Below are 24,647 nucleotides of genomic sequence, written 5' to 3' on the forward strand. Positions count from 1 at the left end.
AACCCGTTTCTCTGTTCTTCTCCTCCGGTTTTTTGCTTCACATAGTTTGAAACCTTGCTGTGTGTGGGGACTCCCAGATCTGCGTGGGTTGATGGAGCCTTCACCATTCTGTGAGGCGCTTTTTGTTATTATCGTCACTGTTGCTTCTCTTGTGACTCATCCTTGCGCGACGCGGCTTCCCCATCTTCTTCTTTCCCACGCGTCTGCGGCACTGTTCTGAAGTCATTTTCTCGTAGACCGCACGTCATCGAGTCGCGTGTCGCCCGCTCTACCTCTACTGTTTCCGTTCTTAAGTTTTTCTCTTTCCTGAAGGATAATAGATCTCTGTCTTGTAACCGGCATATTGATACCGTAGCATGTAACGTAGTCATTCGTCTGTTAGAGCTCAGGTCTGCCGCTCTGGTGTTTTGTTCTCTCTGTCCGCATTCTTTATTCCTCTGGCTTTTTGTTTGGTTTGTTTCGGTTTTGTTTGGGGGGGTTGCTTGCTTTCTTGAGAGTTACATGAACTTTATTTAGCGTCAGATTCTTCCTTATGTATATTTTTTACAAGCCACTTGGCATACCCTCCTGCCGGTTGCCCTGGCTGTGCCACGTGCCTCGTGATGGCCTCGTGACGCGCCGCCACCCGCGGGGTGATGCCTTACCTCCGATTACATCTTTGACCCTCCCCACTGCTTCTTTTTTTTTTTTAAGATTTGATTTTTTTGTTTGACAGAGAAATAGAGAGTGAGAGCTCGCGCTGGCACAAGCTGGGGGAGGGGCTGGCAGAGGGAGAAGGAGAAGCGGCTTCCCGCCGAGCAGAGAGCCCAACGCGGGGCTCGGTCCCAGGACGCCCAGACCATGACCTGAGCCGGAGGCCGACGCTTCACCCATGGAGCCACCCAGGCGCCCCGAGCCTCCCACTTCTTAAATTTAATTGTCCGAAGTGTTTCCCCTGCAAGCATTGAGCACCACATCCAATGGTGCTGTAATTCTGACCTCAAATGTAAGGTATCGTTAAACTCAAGAGAAGAAGAACCGTCTGTTGGGTTTGCCTCTGTGTCTTCTTCCCCTGACCTTGTCTTTCTCTCTGAAGGTCCCTGTTGACAACCATCTGCCTGTTGTCATTTTCTGCGTCAGTCGGTCGGCTCGGGCTGGCAGGACACCCCCTTCTGTCGGGGACAGCCGCCGGCCCGGAAAGTCCCCCATTGCAAGAAGGCGCTTGGCTCACTGCCAGCAAAATAGCTGCAAGTAAACAAGGAACGTTCTGGGGAAGCCCGCCTAACGGAGGACATAGTCATTGGCTGTTTCACATTTAATCCGCATAGTAACAGGACTCTCATTGGCTCTCCCCATGGCTCGGCCCCTTATTGGTCACCTGGAAGTTGATGAAATAAACGGAAATGAAGCATTAACACCGAACCAGGCTCCTTGTCGTCCTTGCGGGCCGAGGGCGACACCCTTCAGCCCTGGGGCTCAAACAGCCCAAGGGCAGCCCTCACCGTCCTGGAGGCTGCAAGTCCAAGGTGGCGTGGGGCTGGCGTTGTTTCTCCCGAGGCCTCTCTCCTTGGCTTGTGGGCTGCCTCCTCCTGTGTCCCCCCAGGGCCTCTGTGTGCTCATGGCCCTGGGGTCTCTTCCTCTTCTTATAAAGACCACTGATCCTATCAGATTGGGACCCCCACCCTTAAAACCCTGCTTAACCTTAGTTACCTCCTGAAAGGTCTTCAAATACGGTCTCACTGAGGGTTGGGCTCCAACATGCGCATGGTGGAGCAGGGGGCACAGTTCAATCCAGAGTATTTTTTTTAACGTTTGGGGGTTTCCTTTACCGATCTTTAAGGTAGATCTGCCACCAAATTCTTTTAATTTTCCTTCATCTGAGAAGTCTACTTCTTCATTTTTGAAAGACAGTTCTGACAGATACAGGATTCATGGCTGACAGGTCTTTTATTTCTAGAAAAATGTATCACCGACTTCTGGCCTTCATGGTTCCAGAAGAGAAATCTGGTGTTACTGATTCGGTCTTCCGGTACAGGTAAGCATTATCTCTTCCTGGCTCTTGAGGGGTTTTTTGTTTTGGTTTGGTTTTTTGTCTTTAGTTTTGCAGAAATTTAATAATGACGCGTCTTTGTTTGGAATTCTTTGGGTTTATCCTACTTAGATTTCCCGCAGGTTCTTGAATGTGTAGTTTTATGTCTCTTGCCAAATTTGGGAAGTGGTCAACTATTGTTTCTTTGACTTGTTTTTTCAGCCACACCCTCTTTCTCTTTTTCTGGGACTGGAATGATAAATGTTGCCTATTTTGGATACTAGTTAGACGTCTGTTTCACAGATCCCTGAGCTCCATTCATTTCCGGCTAGTCTGCTTTCTCTGCTTTGCTCAGACAGAAGAAATTCCACTGATCTGTCTTCAGGTTCATCGATTCTATCCAGAGTTGTCTCCATTCTACTATTGAGCTCATCAGTGAGTTTTTATAACTTCTATTTCTTTGCAGAGATTTTTTAATTTTTTCATTTTTCTCAAGAGAATTTGTAGTTGTTTATTGAAACATTCTTTAAAAAAGAAAAAACTTATTTACTTGACAGAGAGAGAGAGGGAGAGAGCATGAGCAAGGGGAATACCCCACAGGGGGAGGGGGAGAAGCAGGCTCCCCAAGGAGCAGGGAGGCCCACGTGGCGCTGATCCCAGGACCCTGGGATTATGACTGAGCCAAAGGCAGAGGCTTAACCCACTGAGCCACCCGGTGTCCTTACTGAAACATTCTTAATTACAGTTTTAAAATCCTTGTCGAATAATTTCAACAGCTTTTCACTTCAGTATTGGCATCTGGTGGTTTTTCTTTCTCAAAGTGTAGTTTTCCTGATTGTTAGTATCATGAGTGAATTTGTGTTGTATCCTGCACAAAATTTTCGTTCTCATTTTGGGGACCCTTGAAGCCGCTTAAGTCTTCAATTTTAGCAGGCAGGTCTCGCCTTTTGCACTTACTGTCTAGGTTCTGACCTACTTTTGTGGAGAGGGTGGTTCTTAGAGCCCTTCAGGTGCTGCTGGCTGGGCTCATTCTTCGGGGATTCTGGGCCCTCGCCCGGCCCTCCCTCTTGCTGCCTGGAGGGTGGGAGTTGCCTCCCGGGGCCACCCCTGTTGCGAGGCCTTGTCCTGCGTGGGAAGTGGGAGGGGCTCACGCCACTGAGCCTGGGTTTTCTCCTGCCACTGGGTGCAGAGCACAGAGCTGCTGGGCTGTACTAAGCCTGCCCCCTTGGAGGGTCAGCCCACTAGGTGGAGTGGGGGTTGGGTCAGCCCTGGGGGCTTTGAAGGCAAATTGGGCTCCCTGCTGAGTGGTTGGTTAGCAGCCCCCATTTGGGCTCTGTTGGGCCCCATCTTTCCTGGTCTTCCTGCCGGGCCTTTCTCGTTTTGTTTGTCTCTGCCCGTGGGCAGATGTAGGCTTCAGGCCTCTTCGGCACCGATGTGGGGCACATGGGAGATCACAGGCCTCAGCACATCACCACACCTGTCCCCCTCTTCTTTCCTGCTCTCAGGGTCCCTTTGCCATTTTCTGTCAGATTATTTCCAGGCTCTTCAATTATATTTAAGAGAGAGGAGGTGGACAGGTGCATTTATGCTTTCTTGGTCTGGAGCTGGAAGTCCCATTGGAGAACTTATGAATGGGAGACGGAATCTAAGAGCCACGGTGGGGCAGGCGTGGAGCGGGCGGCCCGGCCGCCGCTGGAGGGCTAAAGGAGCGAGTGGAGTTTTCATGGTCTAACTTCAGTATCCTGAAGGCTTTTGTAAGACAGAGCCCCGTTTCCCTGGTTCTTGGACAAGAACACTCAAGAATGCTTCTTGGGGTTTGTAGCTGCCCCTTACCCAGCAAAAGCACGTTGAGGCGCTAGTCTGGAGGGAGAGGGGTGCTCGTCTGCAAAGGCCCGGGACACTGCTCCGTGCCCCCATCTGTATTCGTCTGCCCTTCTGTCCATCCGTCTGTCTGTGGGTAAGTGTTTCTCTAATCACCTTGAGTATCACACCTCTTTTCTCTTTTCAAAAAGAAAAAACTTGCTTTATTCAGTGTCCGGAATTACTTAGCATCGTAAGTCAGGACTCAAAGACAGCCCCTTGCCAGAATCTTTCTTCAAGAAAGAGGCCAACATTTAACACAGCAATGACAAAATTTTTAAAATTTTGCCCTTAACAGCCCTGAATGAATACAACAGAACATCAGCATTTTTTAAAGCCTCTCCAGGTTGAGATTTCAGTAAGCTTTCCTTCCACGCATGCTCCGTCGTCTCTGAAATATGACGACGCCTCTCAGATGTGGCTTTTTACATGAAAGCATCTTAACGAAGCAGTACATAGTTCCACGGCAAGAAGGCCACCGCACAGGCGTGTTCCACGAAGCGTCACACCCGCGGGTTCGGTTGTTGTAGATGTTTTCCTCCCCAGTGGATACCCCACTCTCTGAAATCACGAGATGAACACAGAAGGAACTCGTTAAGGAATCAGGCTTTTGTGGGACAGCTGTGATCTGACACTTTTGAAATACGATCCAGGTCACGGTGGCGAAGGGTGCAGACCTCCTTTTTGGCACCAGCGTCTGGAGTGGATTATTTTAAATGAGGTTGTGGGGGACTGGCGTCCCCCCTCGACGGAGCTGCTACTGCAGCCAGAGCTGGTTCCCGAGATGATGCAGGAATCCGCATGCGTCCCAGGAACCCAGAGGCGCACCTGTCCTGCGGTTCTCGGCTCTGTCCTTCTAGTGCCGCGTTTGCCAACTGCGTCCCGCCCTTTATGCTTCAACCGCGATGACGACTTTCATGCCGAGGGGACATTTTATTTGCATGGAATGTCTTCCTCAGAAGTGTGACATTACCTGGATTCTTCGATGAATGTTTATTAAGTGGATAAAAAAAGGTAAGTCCGAAATAACCCGCCGCTAGCGATGTGACCGCGTGCTGCGGGCCGCTGTGTGGGCAGCCGCGTGGCTCCCAGCCGCTTCACCTCACAGGCTCTGCTGCCGTGGAGCCCCCGGTGGCCAGGGGTTCGAAACCAGACGGCCCGCGGCCCTCCACCCACCTCCGATCCCACGAGTGGGTAGAATTGGGCTTTCACCCACTTTTCAGCAGCTAACAAGTCCAGTTTGCTGATATGGGGAATGTTTGTATCTGAAAGTTTATTTTTCCGGATCAGAGTCTGGCTAAAACACAAAGAAAGCAGTCCGCTTCGTGGCCGACGAGCTTGCCAGCCACCTGCCTTCTCTCTTCCGTGTTGACTCAGAACCCGTCGCGTCGCCTCTTCCCGGGGAATCTCACCAAAAGCAAATTCCTTGCCTCCAGTATGAACGGCTCGTTTGGATATTTGGAAAGAGCTTTGTAACAGATATTTTGGGAAGAGATTCTGCACCAGGACGGTCCGAATGCAGACGCTCGCTTGCGCACAGGCACACCCCGGTGACCTGATTGGTCCCCTGCGTCCCTCTCCCCAGGCTCAGCGGAAAGTCGCCCCGGGGAGGAGAGTCTTAGCAGCTGCAGTGTCGGTCTCAAGGCCGCGTCTCCTGTCCACCCTCGCGATCTCCTCACAGAGAAGTCGGACACGGAGACACCGCCAGGGTGTCGTCCAGACTCACTCGTGACACCCGGGACCGGCCTCGCTGCCCTTTCTCTGTCACAGCAGTCGTCCAGGATGGGCCAGACATTGCCCTGAGAGATGACATCCCAGGAAACCGGTAATTTCCCAAAGGGCCCTCGAATCTGCCTTGACTCCTCACCTGAGGCGGCCTTCCTTTGTTCCGCTCGGCGGCACGCTCTGTGTCCCACGCACAGATTCTGCTTCCGAGTTTGGGACCATTTCCCCCTCGAATCATGGCGTTGCTGTTTCCCTCCTGTGTATGAGACCTGGCTCCTGTAGACCACCATGTGAGGAAAACTGATTTTTTACCGAATAGGTGTTTATAGTCTGGGGAACATCACTGAGACTCCTGGGGCCTTGTTGCTGAATGACTTTTCTTCTGGTTTCTCTGCAGGCCACGCAGACTCTCCCATGTTGAGGACACAGGACCTTGGCATCAGGAAGAGGGAATCCCAATAACAGCTCCTCGGTTTCTTAGCCTTGTGGCCTGCGGCAGTATTGTGAGCCTCAGTTTCCCCCCTGTGAAGCGAGGGGGAAGCACCTGCTTCTCGGTGCTGGGTGGGGCCCCCACGGGGCAGAGGTGATAGGGCGCCGATCCCACTGAAGGACGGCCAGGCGGAGGGACGCTCGCAGCTAACCCTCACGCTCCGCTCTGATCGAGAGCTCGCATGTCGGTGTCTAGCTTGGTGCTGGCCGGCGTGTCTGCGTCGGGGCTCCCGCTAATGCAGGCCCTAAAATGAAGGCTGCAGGGACAGGAGTTTCTCTGGGAGGCCATCCCAGGAGGCTCCTGCAGCGGCGGCCAAGGCGCTGACATAGCTCCAGGGGCCACACCCATAAGAGTGTCCCGGTGCAGGCAGTAGGGGCTCGGCCCTGCTGGGGTCCTCCCCTCGGACCGCTCAGCCGGTCGGGGGCGGTTGGCTGCCACTCTGGGCCTGGGGCTGCTCCAGCACACCCTCGTCCACCCACCAGAAGCTCTCGCGGCCATGGCACTTGCTGTAGAGGTCGTGGGTCTGCGAACATGAGCTCCCAGGAAATGTGGCGTCAACAGCGTCTGCTACGACGACCCTTATGTTTTGCAGAAGATGCCTCGGCATTTACCGTGTACTTCCGGTGACGCAGTGAGCAGACTGGGCTGTGCTGGGGTCACCGCAGGTGCTCACCTCCCTCGGGCACTGGACAGGGCTGCCGGGAAGGGGCTCCCTGCCCCCGAGGCAGACCCTGGAGGAGCTGACAGCTGGGGCGGCTCTTCCTGGAAGGAGTAACTGGATGACGTGTCTGTCCGGCACATTCGCCCTATCTTGCTTCTAGAATTCCGGCAGGCAGGCTCTCCCGGCCCGGTGCCACCCCTCCCCGGACCCTTCTGTGCAGGAGAGGCTCCAGGGGCTGACATGTGGAATGAAAGGCCGGGCTCCCTGCCCAGCACACTGCAGCGGGCCAGTGGCCTGTGCTCCCCTCACACTGCCGGCTCGCTGCGTAGCATCTACACTCCTCAAAAATTAATACACAGAAATTTCCCCAAACCAGAGACACGAGCTTCCGTATCGAAGAAGCCCACTGAACGCCCCAGAACATGAGTGTCAAAGACCAGTGGCGAAGCACGTCATTATGAAGCTTCACAGATTGCAACGAGCCAAGTTTCTGAATTGTGTTTCAAAGTTAAGCTGTTCAATTTATAAATAAGGATTCATAAAAGTGTATTCTAACTTTGTGAGGCAGAGTTAATTGGACTGAATCACTGCAGTTGTGAGTAAAATCAGCCTCCAATAAGAAATGTCATTTTGAGGATGCCTGGGTGGCTCAGTGGGTTAAGCAGCTGCCTTCGACTCAGGTCATGATCCCAGCGTCCTGGGATCGAGTCCCACATCAGTCTCCTTGCTTGGCAGGGAGTCTGCTTCTCCCTCTGCCTCTGCCTGCCACTCTGTCTGCCTGTGCTCACTCTCGCTTCTCTCTCTCTCTGACAAATAAATAAATAAAATCTTAAAAAAAAAAAATCTGTAAAAAAAAAAAAAAGAAATGTCGTTTTGAACTTGAAGGGAACAAAGACAGCTGTCTGTACCAAGTAGCCTGAAAACTTTGACTCTCTTGTGGCAAACATACTCTGGTCCCAAGGTTATGAGAAAACTGCATGGAACTATTAACACTATCGGTATTCCAAGAAAGCCGCTTCGAGTTCCTACCACGAAGACTTAGCCAGAGTCAACTCTATCCGGATGAGACCTACAGGACGGGTAGACTCCGCAGGCTTGTCCGGTGGAAAACCGCCTACTGTCCGGCTCAGGGTTCTTTTCAAAAAGTGCCTGTTTCAGCAGATTCCCATTGTCTTGGAGCGTCTCATTAAATACTTGTGCTTCTGCTGAACGTTCTGGCCAAGGCTGGATTAAAGAATGTGGAACTCAGAGTTCTCTGCTTCCACCCCAAGCGTCGGAGAGAACCGATAATCTGGAGTTTCGCAGAGGAGAATAACACGGCTCCCCTATTGTGGCAGACACTGTGAATGTCTGCCCGGTAGCCCTTCCCCTTTTCTGGGGAAACAGTAGAACCCAGATCAGAGGCCTACAGTACGGCCCATCGTGTGGAAGGAGTCACCACAGGGCCCACAGGGTCATCTAGGACCCTGTGGCCAGGTGCTGGAAGGGGTGTGGTATGGCCGGGCCCCTAGCAAGGGAATTCAGGGTCACCTCTGCTGAGGATGGCTTCATCTTACTGCCCCTCTCCCTGTGACTCAGGACGCGCGGTCCAGAGCTCATGCAACCGTCTCATCCCAGCAGAGAGTGCCGTGGCTGACACACTGGAGGTGAAGGAGCGGATTGCCGGAAGGGGCCTGGGCCCTTGATGAGCGTGGAGACGTGCCAGACCCACCTCAGGATCACTTCCTTCCAGACCTCCCGCTGAGGGAACGGTCAAGGTACTCTTGTCATTTTTGGACAGATGTTTTGTTCTGAGAATGGGAACAGGACACCCCAAATGCGCCACCTCGGCACAAGGATTATTTTTGAGCTGAAGGCAATTGAGAAGCTGCAGATGTCGGAAACCCTCTCTGTCCTCCCCACCACCCTAAAAATAGGGCATGATTTCCTCTTTGTGAAGGTGTGTCCCCTCTCCCAGATCAGCAAGGGAGGAGCAATGTTTATGACCAGAGGTGGGGTGGCCCCAACCTGAGTCTGCGTGAACAGAGCTTAACAAATAACCCTTGTCTTCCAGCACATTCCCCCATGTGGGTACCTTCCCATCATTCAGTGCCCCTGGAAGCCCAACCCTGTGTCCTCTGTCCAGCTGAGTCCGTACAGTTTATCACATAGAAATCACACATATAATCATCATCTGTAAGTCTCCAGCTCTGTCCGCCTCCTTGGGTGTTTACTTCTTTTCTATGAAGACCTTCATGTACATGTAAAAATTAAGATTAACATCAGATAAAGTTTGTGTGCCTTTTGTCCTGTGAATCTCTTCGCTGATAGAATTTGTAAACCAGAGTCCAAGAACATAAGAGGGTGGATGGAAAGTTGTTTCTCCCCCACAGCCCCTTGCTACCCAAAGCATCGTCAAACACACAGGAAAAGAATCAGAAACAGTAGTAGCATAGGACTTCTCCGCGGCGGTCTGGGAGGTCAGGAGGGAGTAAGAGGGTAGCTTTGGAGCTCAGAAAGCCCATCCGTCACCTGTAGCAGAGCGACTCTCCGCTTCCCATGCTCACCAGCCCTCGGGGGTAGTCCCTGGGGGCTCACTGTGGTCTTAGTCTGCCCTTGTTGGTACCCACTGAGCTGAGCGCTCCTCCCCGCGTACTGGCCATGTGCGTTTCTTGCAGGAACTGTTTGTTTGTGTTAAATACTTGTTGCCTCTTCCCTTTCTGCTGTGCAGCTTTGCTTTGTGTCCTGATACTATTCCCTTGTTCTCTGTGTTGCAAGTAACTTCTCCCGCTGCCTCTCTGAATCGGGGAGGAGAGGGTCTGGCTGTGGGGTCAAGACTGAACCCACTGCTGTGCGGTCTGAGGCCAGCTGCTGAGTCTGGCCTCCCCTCTGTCTAATGGGGTGACTTAGCCTGAGTCACAGGATTGTTCAGGGCATTAAGTAACATAAAAACGTGTCAGCAGGGCGGCGGATGGATATATGGAGATCACGCTCAAGTCATCATGACTCACAGATCCTCGGAGCGGGGGAAGGGAAGCTTAGAGATCCTGCGTCCGCTGATCCCTGAATTCATGATCTATCGCTCCCGGGCCCGGGACAGTTTCCAATTTGACACTTTTTAGCTCATCGACTCTTCACAACTGTATGCGAAAGCTACTGTGGTGGCCCCAGTATTACATATGAGGAAACCGAGAAACAAAGAACCTAGGACACTCGCCCAAGACATCTTGGAACAGATAAACAAGGCAGAGCGGCTGCTTCCGCTCCCGCCTCTGCCGGGAGGAGCGCTCCCAGCTCCTCGGTCATTTGTTTTTTATTTTTTATTTTTTTTTCAAAAAGAGGAATGTTGTTTCGAGGAGGATTAGCCGGCTCTTGGGAGACCGTGATAAGGGCACCCCCGCCACTGCAAGGACATCTCGAGCTTCTGAAGAACGACTGGTCGGGCTCTCACCGAGAGGAGCCACAGACCCAGACGTGGGGTGTTGGCCACGGTCGTGCCAAGCCCACAGCGCCCCGGGCCGCGCTCCCCAACGCTCTCCCCCAGGTTAGCAGGGACACCTGTGGAGGCTGTCGGGAGGGACCACGCACTCCCCTCTCACACAGCCGGCCACCTGCCCGCTTTCTGCCGCGGCTTCCACCACATTCTCGGAGGGGCTCATCCTCTCAGAGAAGGTTCGTTTACCGCAGCACCGCCGGTCCGAATCGTAAGCTCCCCCACAAAAACGGACAGGCGTAACTTCTTTTTTTCCTTTTAACTTCCACACTAAGGAGGGTGTCGGCCTCCCTAGTTTCTGGGACTCCTTGAGGGAATTTTACTTGTGTGAATAAAAGAGAGTCGGGGGACGGGGTTCTGTACCCTCTTAGGTTCAGTGTCGGGGGCTCTGCATTTCGAACTGCCCACAAATACCCCTCAAACAAAACAAAACAAAAGTTCACGGGAGAAAAAGTTTACTTCATATGAGAGGCCTAAACAGAGATGAAATGGAAACTCCAAAGGAAAGGTTAGTTCTGAGGACCTGGTACAGCATTTCCAGCAGAGAGCGACCGCTCATGGGGTCAAGACAAAGGGAAAGGGGCTTTAAAAAGGGAGGGGACGGGGCTTATGCTTCCAGGAACGTGGCCGACCACGAGAGACCAACACGTGGGGAGACACGGCTGTCTCGGTCAGGGCCTGCTGCCGCGGACCCGCGTCTGTGTTGCCTCAGTCTTAGCCGATGGCCGTGTTCTCTGCCGGGTACAAGCCGGGCACTTCATCACAGACGTGGTATGACCTGCTTCTAGGTGGAAAGGAGATCAGAGAGCCTTTCTGCGTCTGCGGCTTCGCAAGTTCCTTTAGCTCGCCATGATCAGTATGCCGCTGTGGGGTGATCCGATCCCAGTGGGAGGGGCCCATGCTCCCTCCGTCACCCGGTCCTTGTCCCCAGGCAGGGCCGTTACCTTCCATCCGGCCAGTAGCGAGCTGGAGACTTCTGCACTGGAGAGCTCTGGGGACTTTGATGAGCTTTGCTGCGGGACCTGAACGTGTGAGGCCCCTGGAGGAGACCACCGCAGCGTCAGCCCCACCGGTGGGCTTTACCTTGCCCACCAGGGACGTCTGCTCACAGCCACCAGGCTCCTTCCTTCTCCGCTGGAATCCGGGCTGCGCAGCCTATTCTGAATGTTTTCCTGGATAGCAGAGCTTTCGAAGTTTACCTTTGTAGAAAGAGTTTTCTGAATTAAACCCACTTGGGTTAAAAATCCATTCAAGGTTCTAACAGAGCATGGTGAACAAATGCTGTTTTAACGCAGCGCTCATACCCCTACACAGTTACACGTAGGTGGGGAAACTGAACTCGTTTGATTTAGTCCAGGGCCTAGCCCACAGCGCGCCGAGGTCCGGAGGGAGTTTGCTTAAGACACCCTGCTCTCCCAAAGCCAAAGCATAAGCAATTAAAATTGGGGGAAATTTTAACAGATCACGTTTTCCTGGTGCTACTATTTTCAAAAGGAGAACAATGAATAAAAATGTGTGTATTTTACAAGCTAAGAAAATAACGTCCCCGACGCCCCTCTCACATGTAAGCAAACGTGTGTGTGCCCGCGGGGCCCCAGCTGCGCAGGAAGAAGCGGCTGTCTGTGCAGCCAAGTAAGATTTCCGCTCCCTTTGGACCAGGGTCTAAGGGTAACATTCTAAGGTGTTTTAAGTAACATTTTATTATAATAGAAGAAAGACACTGTTCATTGTCCAAAAGCTTTAAAGTACAGGAAAGTATCAGGTACAAAAATCATCCCTGACCCAGCTGCACGGAAATAACAGACCAGTTATTATTAAGATTTGAAAGTAGGAATGGTTCAGGGAGTAGAGGAGCAGTCTGTTTTTATTATTCATTTATTTTATTTTAATTTATTTATTTTTAAGCTCTGTGCCTGCTGTGGGGCTTGAACTCATGGCCCTGAGATCAAGAGTCACCTGCTCACCCTCCTGAGCCAGCCAGCCGGATGCCCAAAGGAGCAGTCTTTAAAGAAGAAATATTTGGAGATGGTGCATTTCACACTTAAAAACAAGGTATTAGTAATAATAATTTTATATAGTTAGTGATTTTCTTAATTTCTGCATCTTTATAAATTGTCCTATTTCTAACCATAGGGCACTTGAGTGACGTGAACAGCAGTAACACAGTGGTTGGTGTTCCGTGAGCCCTCACACTCTGTCGGGCACGAGTTCGAGTCCCTCAAAGACCAGCAAAGCCTCCCATGCACATAGACCGTATTTACCTGCTGAATAAATGTAATCGTTAAATCAAGACAAATGAGCCGGTCACTCTGTTGAGATGCCGGGAAACATCCAGTGACTTCTGCCGGGGACGCCCATCGGAGTCAAACGAAGGCTGCAGAGCCGTTCCGACCCCGCGAGGCGCAGGGCACCGCTGCAGGCAGGCCAGGCTCACAGTGTCCTGCGGCAAATGTGCAGCCTCAGTGTGACGGTGACGAGCGAGACAAGCCGGCTCAGGAGACCCGCGCGGGAACCCAAGGGCCCGCGCTCCGCGGAAGCGCGTCACGGCCTCGGAGGCTGGGGAAGCCCGATGAACTCACCGGGAGCCGCGCAGAAGGAGCAGGTTCTGGGAGAACCAGCAAGACCGCGGCGGCCGCCTCTCCCGGGCGGTGGGAGCGGGCCCGGGGGATTGTGGGTGCGCGGCTGGTCTGGCGCCCGGCCAAGGGGCCGGCTCTGGCTCCCAGGACAGGCAGGAGCCATGGGCCAAGTGGCCAGCGGGGGACTCCGCAGAGATGCGCCGGCAAGGGCTCCAAGACGAGCAGTGGTCTCAGGCCCCTGTTGGGTTTGGGGCGGGGGCCCCACAGGGAGCACCGCGTCTCTTCCGGAGCGCTGAGCCGGTGGTCGAACAAGACCGTCGGAGATCAAAATGCCAGTCCCAATGGCCCACAGCTCTTTGCCACGGCTCTCTCTTCGTGCCCTCGGTCCAGGCCCACTCGCGGGCAGACGGGCGCTGCCGCAGCCTCAGAGACAGCTGGGGGGCCCGGTGACCCGATGGAAACCTCCAGAAGCCACTAGCAGCCCTCTCTGCTTGCCCCCCACCTGCCGGAAGAGGCCCGACCCCGCCGGCTGCCCCCACGGGACACGGTTCTTGCTGGTGCACTGGCTCGGGAGGCGGCGGGGAGGGGTACCCATGGGACCAGCCAGAGTCCAGGAGCGAAAGCTGCCGAGGGCTGGGGGCAGAGGACATGGGGATGAGTTTGGGTTTTGCAGGACGACGGCTGCCTCGGCCGGATGCTGTGACCGCAGCGAGAACACGCCTCGGACCAGGATGGCACTCCCAGTGCTGCGGGGCTCTTCCCGAACTGCAGAATGCTGGTTTAAACTGGAAGTCAGGAAGTGAGCTGTAACTACGTGCCCACCGGTCCCTTAGGACTTTCCGGTTCAAGAGAAACAAAAGGCCTTGACGACGTCTGGATGTATGTTCGCTCTGCAGAGAAGCGGAGCGGTCCCTGAAACTTCTAGTTACTGCCTCTGCAAGCACTGCAGCTCTGGTGACCAGCAAGCGCCCTGGGAGCCGCCCCCCTTGCTCCACGAACAGGCGAGAGGGTGCCCTGAGGTCCCCCGCTGAGGGGGCGCAGGCTTCTGCGACAGGCACGCGTCCAGAGCCAGGCCGCTGACCCGGCCTGACGGAGGCCCAGTGCCAAGGTGGACAAGGCACCGGGTCCCGGCCCGGGATCCACGCTGACCCCCTGAGATCCAGAGCGGCTCTGGGGCGGCTCCAGATGGAGACTGAACCCCTGACCTCTCCCATAAAGACATCCGTGACACCCACTGCGCCATCTGGGGCTCATAAAACCACATTCTCTATCTGTTCTTGGCTCACAGGCTACTCCAAAGCTGAAGGGCAATATTTAGGCCTCTCTGGTTTATTCGTGGGCTTTAATTCAGAACACATTTCCAAGAGAGCAGAGAACAAAGCACAATAGCACTGAAGTTCAATTTACATTCTCAGTCAGTGAAACAAAATGGAAATAAAAAACAGTTGTGCAGGACTCGTTTATAACTAAACTATGGCTCCAAAAGCGCTTTTCCTATAATGTCATGGAATAAAGGACATTTTAAAACCACCAGCAAGAGAGCTTAAGTGACCAAAAAAGGCGAGGTGAAGACTTTCTGTGAGGAACAAAATGCTCACGTCAGAGCGGCAATGACAGCCTGTAGTCTCTCTCTCAGTCTGCAGATGCAAAGTTCCTCGACTCCTCCTGACTTCAAGTCCGTCCCACGGGGAGCCGTCTGCTTGGGGGCCACTTGTCCCTGCGAGGCTCCGGGAAATGCCGGCCGGGGGAGGCAGGGTTGCTCCGTGGCCCGGGCCGTCCTGCTGCAAGGCCACAGAGCGCTCAGCCCTCGCGCCCCGGGATCTTCAGGCACGGATCTGCCCCGTGAGTCACGTCCGGCTCATTCTGCAAAACGACATACCGAGCGCCGGCCGACGGTCGCTCCCCCAAGCCCCACGTCGGCGATGCCGCAGGACCCCAGCGCTGGAAACGCGTGTCCCCACGGGGCGGGACGTGTGCCGAGATGCCAGTGGTTCGTGCGGGGCTGCCCGAGCTCAGCGTCAGACTAGATCCCACGCAGCTCATCAGCAGCAGAGCCAGAACAGACTCCGACTCCACGTCCTGCACATCTTCCCTGCGGCTGAGTGTGGAGACTCTTGGAAGAACGTGCGTGAACCATCAGGAGAGGAGTCCCACCAGCCGTGGGCGGGCAGCTGGCCTCGTCACCAGGCCGTCATGTGTGCCAAGTTTTCTCCACCGGGTTCCCCCGGCTGGTTTATCTGTGCCTCCTTGTGTTTCTCTGATGGGTTCCTCCCTACGCGTTTCCACTTTCCGCCGGTCCCTGCTGTGGCAGCCCCTCTCTGGGGCTGGGAAGCACCCCTGCTTCATCCTGGGCTCTCGGGTTTTCAGCCCAAGGCTCGCTGTGTCGCTGGCGGCTTGTTAAATGCTAGTGGGAGGAGGGAATGGTCCGTCCGCGCCAAATTCAATCCTTTATCAAATCAAATTTTAAAAAATGTTTTGTTTCCCTTTCATTGTCTGTGAATACCCGCTAAAGAAGTCCACTTGGCTGATGCACTTAGAGGTAGTAGGAGATGCCGGGACGTAAAGCCTGGACGTTACGACTCCCGGCCCCAAGTCGAAACACCCGCTCTCTTGCTTGCCCCTAGGGGACGTCCCATCCGGCTCAGTGGTCCACGGGCCAGTTATGGCCAAAGTGGAAATGGTCGACAAAGACCCGTGGGATGGACGGTGACCAATGCCAGCCTGTCCCCTCCTTCTCCCACTGACGGCTCCTGAGCCAGGTGCGGACGGGACGCAGGTGTGAATCTGACACCCACTGCCCCAGTGCGGGGGAGCAGGGACATAGAAAGATCTCGGCTCCCGCAGGGCGTCGTGGGCCCGCTGAGCCCATGCTGACCGCTGCTGCCCCCAGACTTCTTGTTCTGCAAGAAAATTAAGCCCTTGGTTATTGAAGTCATTTTTAGCCCAAAGGTGCCCAGTGTCTTCTGAGTGATGTCCCTGAAGCGAGAGGTCATGGAGCCGAGTGCCGTGGATGTCTGAGGCACGTGCGCAGCGTGGCCGAGATGGCGGCGAGGAAGTGGCTGTCGGAATCTATCGGAGACGCTGCCGGAGCGCACAGTCCCATTCCCGGGTCTGAGCCCATTTCGTTTTCTCTGCTATGACCTTCCAGGTTTTTCTGACCCATTATCGATAGGTCACAGTTCTCATGCCGTTTGCTGTGGGCTACACTGTCCCACACTTCCAGGAAATAAGGATTTTCTCCTCTGTGACCATTGCAGCGTGGTCATGTTTAATAATTCCCAAATACAATCGGATGCCGGTCCGTACCCAGATGCCCCATCGTCCACCACAGTGTCTCCCATACTTGCTCTTTTAGAACCACGGTCCAAGCGTTGCGTTGTGTTTTTATGCCTGTCCCTTATTTCTGTGTGATATTGTCCTGTTGGAGAAGCCAGGCCAGTTGTCATGGAAAGGGTCTCACTTTGCAGATTTTCTCAGAGTGTTTCCTACTGGTGGCATTCCGTGGCTCCCTGTCCCCGTATTTCCTGTCACTGGAGTCGTGTCCGAAGGTCTGATGGGATTTGAGTTAATATATTTGGGGCGAGGACACAGTAGATCCCCACGGCTATTTCTCCCGACTTCTCATCGCACGAAGCCCTGGGCCGCCTCCCACACTGAGGCAAGCTTCCCGGCCTTTGGTCTTGTGTCTCCTCTCCCCGTCCAGAGCTGCGGGCTGTCCCTGGCCTGGTCTACCATGTCTCCTCATAGTCCCACGCCTCCGCTGGTACGGTGCTCTGTCCAGAGGTCATCTCTCTCCTGCAGGCAGAGTCTCCAGTAGCAGGGACAGTAGATGTGGCCCTTGTGTGTGGGTGGGACCGGGGACTCGCTTCTGACCAGCAGAACGCAGCACAGGTGAAGCGAGGCCTGCTCCGCTCCCAAGGACCAACCTAAGAACCGCAGCACCTTCAGTACCTAAGGCTCTGAGTCCCCGCTGATGTCCCCACCACCACAGGCTTCATTACCTCAGACGACAGCAGGACCGCCACTGTCATCGCCACCGGCAGAACCAGGGCTTCATTACCTCCCGAGGCACCATGTTGCGCACCCCGCATGCTCGCCCAACACTTGCCACCGACGGAGGCCGTGATCGTCGTGTTCTGCAGCTCCCAGGGGTGACCTGCTACCGTCCTGGCTTCCCGGACGCTGGGAGCTGCATCCGTACCCGGCTGTACACAGAGCCAAGACGTCTGTAGTCAGGAGAGACGTATGATAGTATTTGGCTCTGCAAAAGAAACACTTATTTGGAATTTCCCTTTATTTTTTTCCTGCTTGGAAAAACAGGACAAATGGAGTGAGTTAGTGACAATGTTTTCCAGATGTTCTCTAGATAAGACCAAAAAAACAAATATAAACAAGAATCTTTTCTTATTTTTCCTGAGAAGATTAAAATGAAAGTCTGGTCGTTTACCAAGTGACCTTTGCCCAAACTCATGTTTCCTCTCAAGCTCTGGCTGCCGAGCACGGGGAGGACTTGGAAGTGCCTCGAGCTGGCCAGGACGTGCCCCCATCAAAGACTGAGCCCCGAGCCCGGTATTTCTCCCTTTACAAAACCCCTGTCATGGGAGGGGGCTTACTCTCCAATAACAGATCATGGACTTGATCCAAAACAGCAAAAGGCTTATTGAAGAATTGAAATATTGTCCCTAATCCCAAACAAAAAAGTGGCAGCTGACACAGGCCGGTGTGATTGGAGTCACCATTGGAGTAAGAGGTGCCTGGGGGCCCGGCCGGCTGAGGTCTGGCTTTGTCTCAGGTCATGATCCCAGGGTCCTGGAATCCGGTCCGCATCGGGACGGCTCCCTCCTCCCCTCCCCCCGCTGGTGCACTCTCTCTCTCTGCCCCTCGAAGAAATAAATCTTTAAAAAGAAAGGAGCGACCATCCTTAGATCCCAGGGCATACCGCATCGGTAAGACCAGAACGGGCAGCTGTGGAAAAGGAAGATTCAAAGAAATGCTTGATTTTCAAAACTTTTGTGTATCTAAACTTATGTCTAGTATAACTGGAAATTGCATGTGAAGTTTCAAATTGTTGATTTAACATAGGCAAAGGGACTTATTTATGGTCTCTAAGGTAAAGCCTAGGATTTCACAAATTAGAGAAAACTTAAGAAAACTATCTAAAAATACACACAGAAGACAAATGTCTATTGGATTCTCCGAAAAATAAAATAAAGTCAATATGCGAGTTGGAAACAATGAAACAAAGTCAGACTATTTCCTAGAAATGATGTAAACGCAAGTTTTGAGATCTAAAGAACCCACCCAGCGCCGAGCAGAAACGTCTCAGAGATACTCATGTGGGTCACGTGGAGAAGCTGCTGAGATCAAGGATAAAGAAGAAGCCCCAGACCTTCAAGTGGGAGAAGCTTGTTCCGTTAACGGTAAGAATCGGACCGCGGGCGCTATCTGACGCTACCGCGGACACTGAGGAAGAGGAAAAGTCCTTTCCTTCTCAGGGGAACTTATTTTGGACTCCTGTGCCCACCCAAAAGATCAACAAAGGATGAGGGAAAATAAAGACGAAGTTGGGTTTTTGACTGCAAGTAACAGGAGCCCCAGAGAGAGGGTCCGGGTCACATGGGCCAGTGACGCATCGAGAGCCCCGGCCTGTCTGTCCATCTGTCCACCCTGCCGTCGTCAGCACCGGCGTCCTTCTTAGACTTGCCCCCAGGAGGGTGTCAGGTTTCCTCACTTACGTGCATCAGAAGAGAAAGGGGGCAGCAGGGTGTCCGTCCGTCCCTTCAGTGTCGCCGGACCGACGCCGTCCGTGTGAGCCCTGCGCAGCGCGACGGTGCTGGCTGTCTCGGGGTGCTCCAGTGGGGGACGGGGTTGCTTACCCCGAGTCGTGCGCTCTAGCGGAAGGGGGGAAACACCCCGACAACACAGGCTTCCTTGGAGAGAAGGAATGGAGTGCGGAGACCGGATGCCGACACCGTCCCGCACGCCCTCCCTCACAGCCCCTCTGGAGAGCTGCTGGGGGACGTGCTCAGAAACAGGGGAGCGCGGTCGGGAAAGGAAGACACGCACCTCGGGGAGTGCTGAGCCGAGACACGGGATGGCATCGAGGCCCGTCTGCGGTACTGCGGCCATCACGGCGACGCAGCTGTGACTGAGGACTCCCAAAAAGTGGAAGCATGCACGGTTGGTTTTTCAAGTCAAAGCAAACCTGGAACTGCAAGTACGAATTATTTCGGTGAAATATAGGAGAAAGAGGTAAAAAGAGGAGTGAAGGCAGTTCCAAGGCGAAGGCGACAGAAACGCGGTAAGTTTGTCTGGAAAGGTAAGAGTCAACATACGTGTGTTTCCTCCCACATTATGAGGCGTCTGACTGCCAAAGCCATTGTGGTGAAGTTACGCATGTGGAAAAGTCACAGGTTCCTCCCCATTAGCGATCAGGGAGAAGCAGAGCGAAACCACAGCGAACCATTTCTGCCCCCAGCGTTTCGGCCAGTGATGGTTTGACAACCCAGTGTTGGTAAAGGCAAAGCGACATGGGCTCTCGTGGAAGCAGAGACGCACGGACTGTTTGGGAGACGGTATGAGATCCCTCAAACGTTCCAACACGCGGACACGTTTAACTAGCAGTTTCCTTCTGCAGAAATAGTTGCCGTTCACACGGATAAATATGGACAATGAGCCGTGCAGTACGACCTAAAATAGCAACCAGTGGAAGGGACCTGCCTGCCCGCCCAGCGCTCCTCAGAGAAATAGCTTTAGGTTCCTGCGAGCGTCTGGCCGCACCTACTCAATATAGAATCTTGTATGTGTGTTTCCATTTAGAGGCCCCGTATTTAACATACAGCGTTGGCTCATGAGGGTTGCATGCACAGCCGGCAGGACCGCCCCTCACAGCCGCAGGAAGCTTGTCCAACACACGTGTTTTCTCCATGGGACCCGTCATAGCCTTCCCGGGCTTAGGAGCTCAAGACAACACGTCAGCACCGTGTCTGGGGGGACTTTCAGCAGAGAAATCACCAGCAAATGCCTGAGAATGAGAAAAACACGGCAGGAAGCTGACCGCGTAGAGGACATCTGCGTCCAGTATGAGCCAGGACAAGCAGGCAGAGTGCCACCTGTTTGACCGCAGCTGTACCGACGTCCAGAGTGCTGTAAGGGTCACAGGTATGAATGTCGGGGTCACAGGTAAATTGTCGCTCCTAGAAAGCTCTGCACACACGGACTGCAGGACCGAGGACGCTGGGTACGTGTGTGTTTGCACATGCAGAGGGAAAAGCTTGAGACAAGAACGCTACACATGGGCGTGGGGGACAAGGGGACAAGGGGCCGCGTTCAGTGTCTTCCGGCTGCGCTCCGCAGTGACTCCGTTTCTCCTGGGCCGTGTACTTCTGTGGAACTCAGAGCTTCTTAAAGATTTTTAAAGAATCATTGAGAACATAGAGAGCTTGCTGGTCAATATATTTAAAAATGAGCTTAGAATTCATTTCAACACTTCAGCGAGTACCCAGGCCCGTCGGCTGGGGGTGGACGGACAGAATGCGGTCTGTCCGCCGGAGGGAAAGGAGACAGGAACTCAGAGACGCGTGTCCCACGCACACGTCCTGCTGAGTGAAGGGCACCAGTTGTAGGGGACCGTGTGCTGTAGGATCTCAGGCGAGTCCCCACAGGCAGAATGGAGATTAGCAGTTGCTTGGGCTGGGGGTTCTGGGGGGAAACCGGCCTGGGAGAGTTTCTTTTAGGGGAGACCAGTGTTTCACAATTCCATTGCGAGGGTGATACAGCCCAAATTCTGTGACTAAATACTAAAACACACTGAGTCGTATACTTTATTTTTTAGTTTGTTTTATTTTTTTTAAAGATTTTATTTAGGGGCACCTGGGTGGCTCCATGGGTTAAGCCTCTGCCTTGGCCTCAGGTCATGATCTCAGGGTCCTGGGATCCAGCCCCGCATCGGGCTCTCTGCTCAGCGGGGAGCCTGCTTCCTCCTCTCTCTCTGCCTGCCTCTCTGCCTACTTGTGATCTCTCTCTCTCTGTCAAATAAATAAATAAAATCTTTTAAAAAATTAAAAAAAAACATATTTATTTGAGAGCGAGCGAGCGCATGAGCTGGGGGTAGGCAGGAGGGAGAGGGGGAAAGGGAAGCCCCAGCTCCGCGGGGAGCCCAGCGCGGGGCTCCATCCCGGGACGCCAAGGTCATGACCCGAGCCCGAGGCAGACGCTTCACCCGCGGAGCCCGCAGGCGTGTCTGAGGCGGACACTTCACGTGGGCGACTGGGTGGCGTGTGGACTGTAGCCTAACAAACTGTCTAACAAGTTTTCTGCGGAGTTATTCCCTCCAACTCAAATTCAGCCTCTTGCATGTCCTCCCCAGAGGCCTCTGTGTTCTTTTTTCCGACTTTTATTTTCCTTTTTATTGACGTGGTGAAGATGCGGGAAAGACCCCGTGACGGCGGCGTTGGGGGGGTCCTTACGTTTCGCTCCGTGCCCCTTCTCTTGATTACACCGGTTTCCCGAAATGAGCACTTAGGAAACACGCTGATATTTTACTGTCCGGGTCGGTGGCTTCTTCGCTGTCCGTTCACATGCGAAGACCACTCAGGAGGTCGGTCTGACTGGCCCGGGGCCCTCGCTTTGGATCTACCTCCAGTCTCCAAATAAAGGCCCTCGTGCTTTTCTTGAAATGTGCTTCTTTTCTGATTTGTCAGTCCGGAATTAAAGCAGAAAGCCTCTGTGTGTTCCCACGGTAAGACCCCCGAGGTCCCAGAGCGAGTCAGCACGTTGCGGAAGGCAGCAGACGGACGGCGAACGCTCGGAGGACGCGCCCTGACACGGTGAGCTGGTGGGTCTGGGAAGTCTCAGCTCCGTCCAGGCAATGACGCTCCATCATTTACTCGAGACGGTGGGATCCCCTCTCGGTATTTGTGGGGAGTGAAGACAACGGCCCCGTGAGTCCCGCGTCCCTGTGTCCGGCGCAGCCTGTGCCTCGTTCCCTCTCCCTCTGCATGTGACGTCTGTCTCTGCACCCCAGGAACCTCGGCTGGCCGTGCGGTCTGCTCTCCGCCGGCCGTCCCTTCCTCAGCAGCACCCGAACGCCAAATCCAGAGCCGAGACGACGTGCAGCCCTTGCTGTCCCCGATGGGCCGAGGACACCGCGCTGTCTAACCCGAGCTGGACAGAAAGGAGCTAAGGTGCCCCCGGCCGTAGTTGGGATGTGACCGGGAGGACGTCTGGGACCGGCCTGCCCATGTGCCCTGGGAAAAACCGGGAGACGACCGACCCACCCCGCCACGGAAATATGAGTGAGCCGTTGCCACTAGAAGCCATCAAACCAGTTTTGGAGGCTGTGCTTTACCGTAGATGCTGGGTCAGTACCTGAGGACCCGCAGGACTGAATGTCGGCCCCGGAGTGCGGAAGGAAGCGCCAGCCCGGCACTGCGGGTTTGAGAGCGAGTGCGGGGACCCTTCCACATGACCTTCTGTTTGCTTAAGGAGACCGGGGTTGGTGTCCGCTCTTTCCACAGATCAAGCCCTAAGTAACACACAGATGGGTACCAGGAGTGGAGTACGTGGAGTCAGTGGGTTCAGGACGGCCACGTTCCTTGTCCAGAGCCGTGTTCTCTGACGGTCCGTGACCACGCGTGCGGCGGGCGTGAAGCTGCGCCAGCGCAGGCCGAGCCTTTCCGGCCGGCGGACACGACCTTCGCCTCCCGCAGCCTGCGCGGCCGTGTCGGCCAGACTCCCCCGCGGCCCTCGAAAACCCGACCTGTGTGAAGACGTCCCAGAGAGGAAGACACCGCGTGGACAGGAAGGGGAGAAAGACGCAAGCACGGGGCCGCGCCGAGCAGGGGAGGCTGGAAGGGAAGGCCAGGCCTGAGGCGACCTCGTCCCCCCTGCGTAGCTCCGAGACCGACGAAGCCGTTGAGGTCTTCCAAAATTCCTGACCCGCAATCATAAAATCAAACGGTTCAAAAACCAGTAGCTGTTGTTTAATATCGAACGGTGGAGGCCCGTGGCTGGCTCAGCCTCCAGAGGGTGCGGCTCCTGATCTCTGGGTCATGAGTCCGAGCCCCACTTCAAAAATAAACGGAATTTTTTAAAAAGTCAAATGGTTGCTTTAAGCCTCTCAGTTTTGGGGTGGTTTGTTTCGTAGCAATAAGTAAGCAGAGAAAGTAACCGACGTCAGGGAACCACGGCACTGGGGGGCTGGGATAGTCCACGGGAAGAGTCCGTGGCTCCTGGGGGGGCTGGGATAGTCCACGGGAAGAGTCCGTGGCTCCTGGGGGGGCTGGGACGGTCCACGGGAAGAGTCCGTGGCTCCTGGGGGGGCTGGGACGGTCCACGGGAAGAGTCCGTGGCTCCTGGGGGGGCTGGGACGGTCCACGGGAAGAGTCCGTGGCTCCTGGGGGGGCTGGGATGGTCCACGGGAAGAGTCCGTGGCTCCTGGGGGGGCTGGGACGGTCCACGGGAAGAGTCCGTGGCTCCTGGGGGGGCTGGGATGGTCCACGGGAAGAGTCCGTGGCTCCCGTGGCGAAACCCGCACCCCTGGGGTCAGCTCCATGCGGTCCTGCCGTGTTGGCGTTTTGTATCTACAGGATCTGAGCTGCTGAAATATTACTTAGAGTATTTTATATCTGCTCCTAAGAGATGTGGGTCTATAGGGTCTTTCTTGTAATGTCTCCATGTGGTTGGAGTGACCTGGCGGTGCCGGCTGCGTGGAGTTGAGACTGTTTCCTCCTTTCCGGTTTTGTGGAGGACGACGTGTAGAATTTCAGACGTTTTGTGTAATTCACCAACTGTCATCTGGCGTGTTCTTTGGGAGGAAGGTTTTGACTACGACTTCAATTTCTTTAATAAATACAGGATCATTCGGTGTTTATTTCCTCCGGAACGAGTGTCAGCAGGTTTGTGCGTCACGCGCTCTGCTGGTCTCTGACGCTGCGTCGGGGCGCTGAGCCGCAGGTGCGGTGGCCGCCCCTGGCTTGCTCTCCGGTTTCTCCTGGACCCGTAGGCCCTGGACTCCCTTTCTGCCTTTCGGCTTCTTTAGGAGTAGTTGAATGTTCTTTGTGATTCCACGTGATCTCTCTCAGTGGCTAATGTTTACAGCTCTTTGTTTTGTCCTGTTAGTGGTTGCTTTCAGATCTGGGGTTTCCGACCTTACAATGACAGGGCGCTTCGTGCACAGCAGGAGACGCTGTCACACCACACTTCCGGTTCCCCTGCTTGCTCAGGTGCGGTCGGATGTTTTACTTCTACGTGAGTTTTAACCTCCACAAATTGTTCTGTCACATGGTCTTAGAGCCCAGATTGTCTGACCCGAGGTCCATTCTCTTCATCTACGTCTAATAAGAAAATAAGGAGACGGGGCCTGGGTGGTGCCGTCAGTTGAGTGTCTGATGCGGTTTCGGTCGGGTCGGGCTCTCGGGACGGGGAGATGGAGCCGTCCGCCAGGCTCTGTGCTCAGCACGGGGTCTGCCGAGACTCTCTCTCGTCCTTTGCCTGTCTGCACGCGCTTTCTAAATAAAGGCAATCTTTTAAAAAAGCAACAAGAAAACAAAAATTCTCTGTTCAGATTAGCCTTTGACAAGCTTCAGGTAGGAAAGGTTATGCTGGGGCACATGGGGGCTCCGTGGGTTCAGCGTCTGCCTTCGGCTCGGGTCATGGTCCCAGGGTCCTGGATGGACCCGCGTCAGGCTCCCTGCTCAGCGGCGAGCCTGCTTCCGCCGCTCTCCGCTGCTCCCCCTGCCTGTGCTCTCGCTCGCTCTATCAAGTAAGTAAATAAATCTTTCTTTTTTTTTAAAGGGAAGTAAAATTTAAGCTGGGTAAGTGTGAAACGTCCGCCTAAAATGCAGCCCAGTCAG

General features: G+C 54.3%; 2 long non-coding RNA genes across 2 annotated transcripts; both read left to right on the plus strand.

Annotated features, from left to right (window-relative positions):
- The first annotated feature begins 1,756 nt into the window (after positions 1-1,756).
- Positions 1,757-7,543, plus strand: LOC309846441. Its single transcript, XR_014301941.1, has 3 exons — positions 1,757-2,014; positions 4,167-5,883; positions 5,991-7,543. It is a non-coding gene; the product is annotated as an uncharacterized lncRNA (long non-coding RNA).
- Positions 7,544-7,598: 55 nt separating this feature from the next.
- Positions 7,599-22,748, plus strand: LOC309846442. Its single transcript, XR_014301942.1, has 5 exons — positions 7,599-8,501; positions 12,122-12,268; positions 19,612-19,953; positions 21,495-21,620; positions 21,872-22,748. It is a non-coding gene; the product is annotated as an uncharacterized lncRNA (long non-coding RNA).
- The last annotated feature ends 1,899 nt before the right edge of the window (positions 22,749-24,647 follow it).

Source organism: Mustela nivalis (genome assembly GCF_964662115.1).
Source record: "Mustela nivalis genome assembly, chromosome: 13".
NCBI lineage: Eukaryota > Metazoa > Chordata > Mammalia > Carnivora > Mustelidae > Mustela > Mustela nivalis.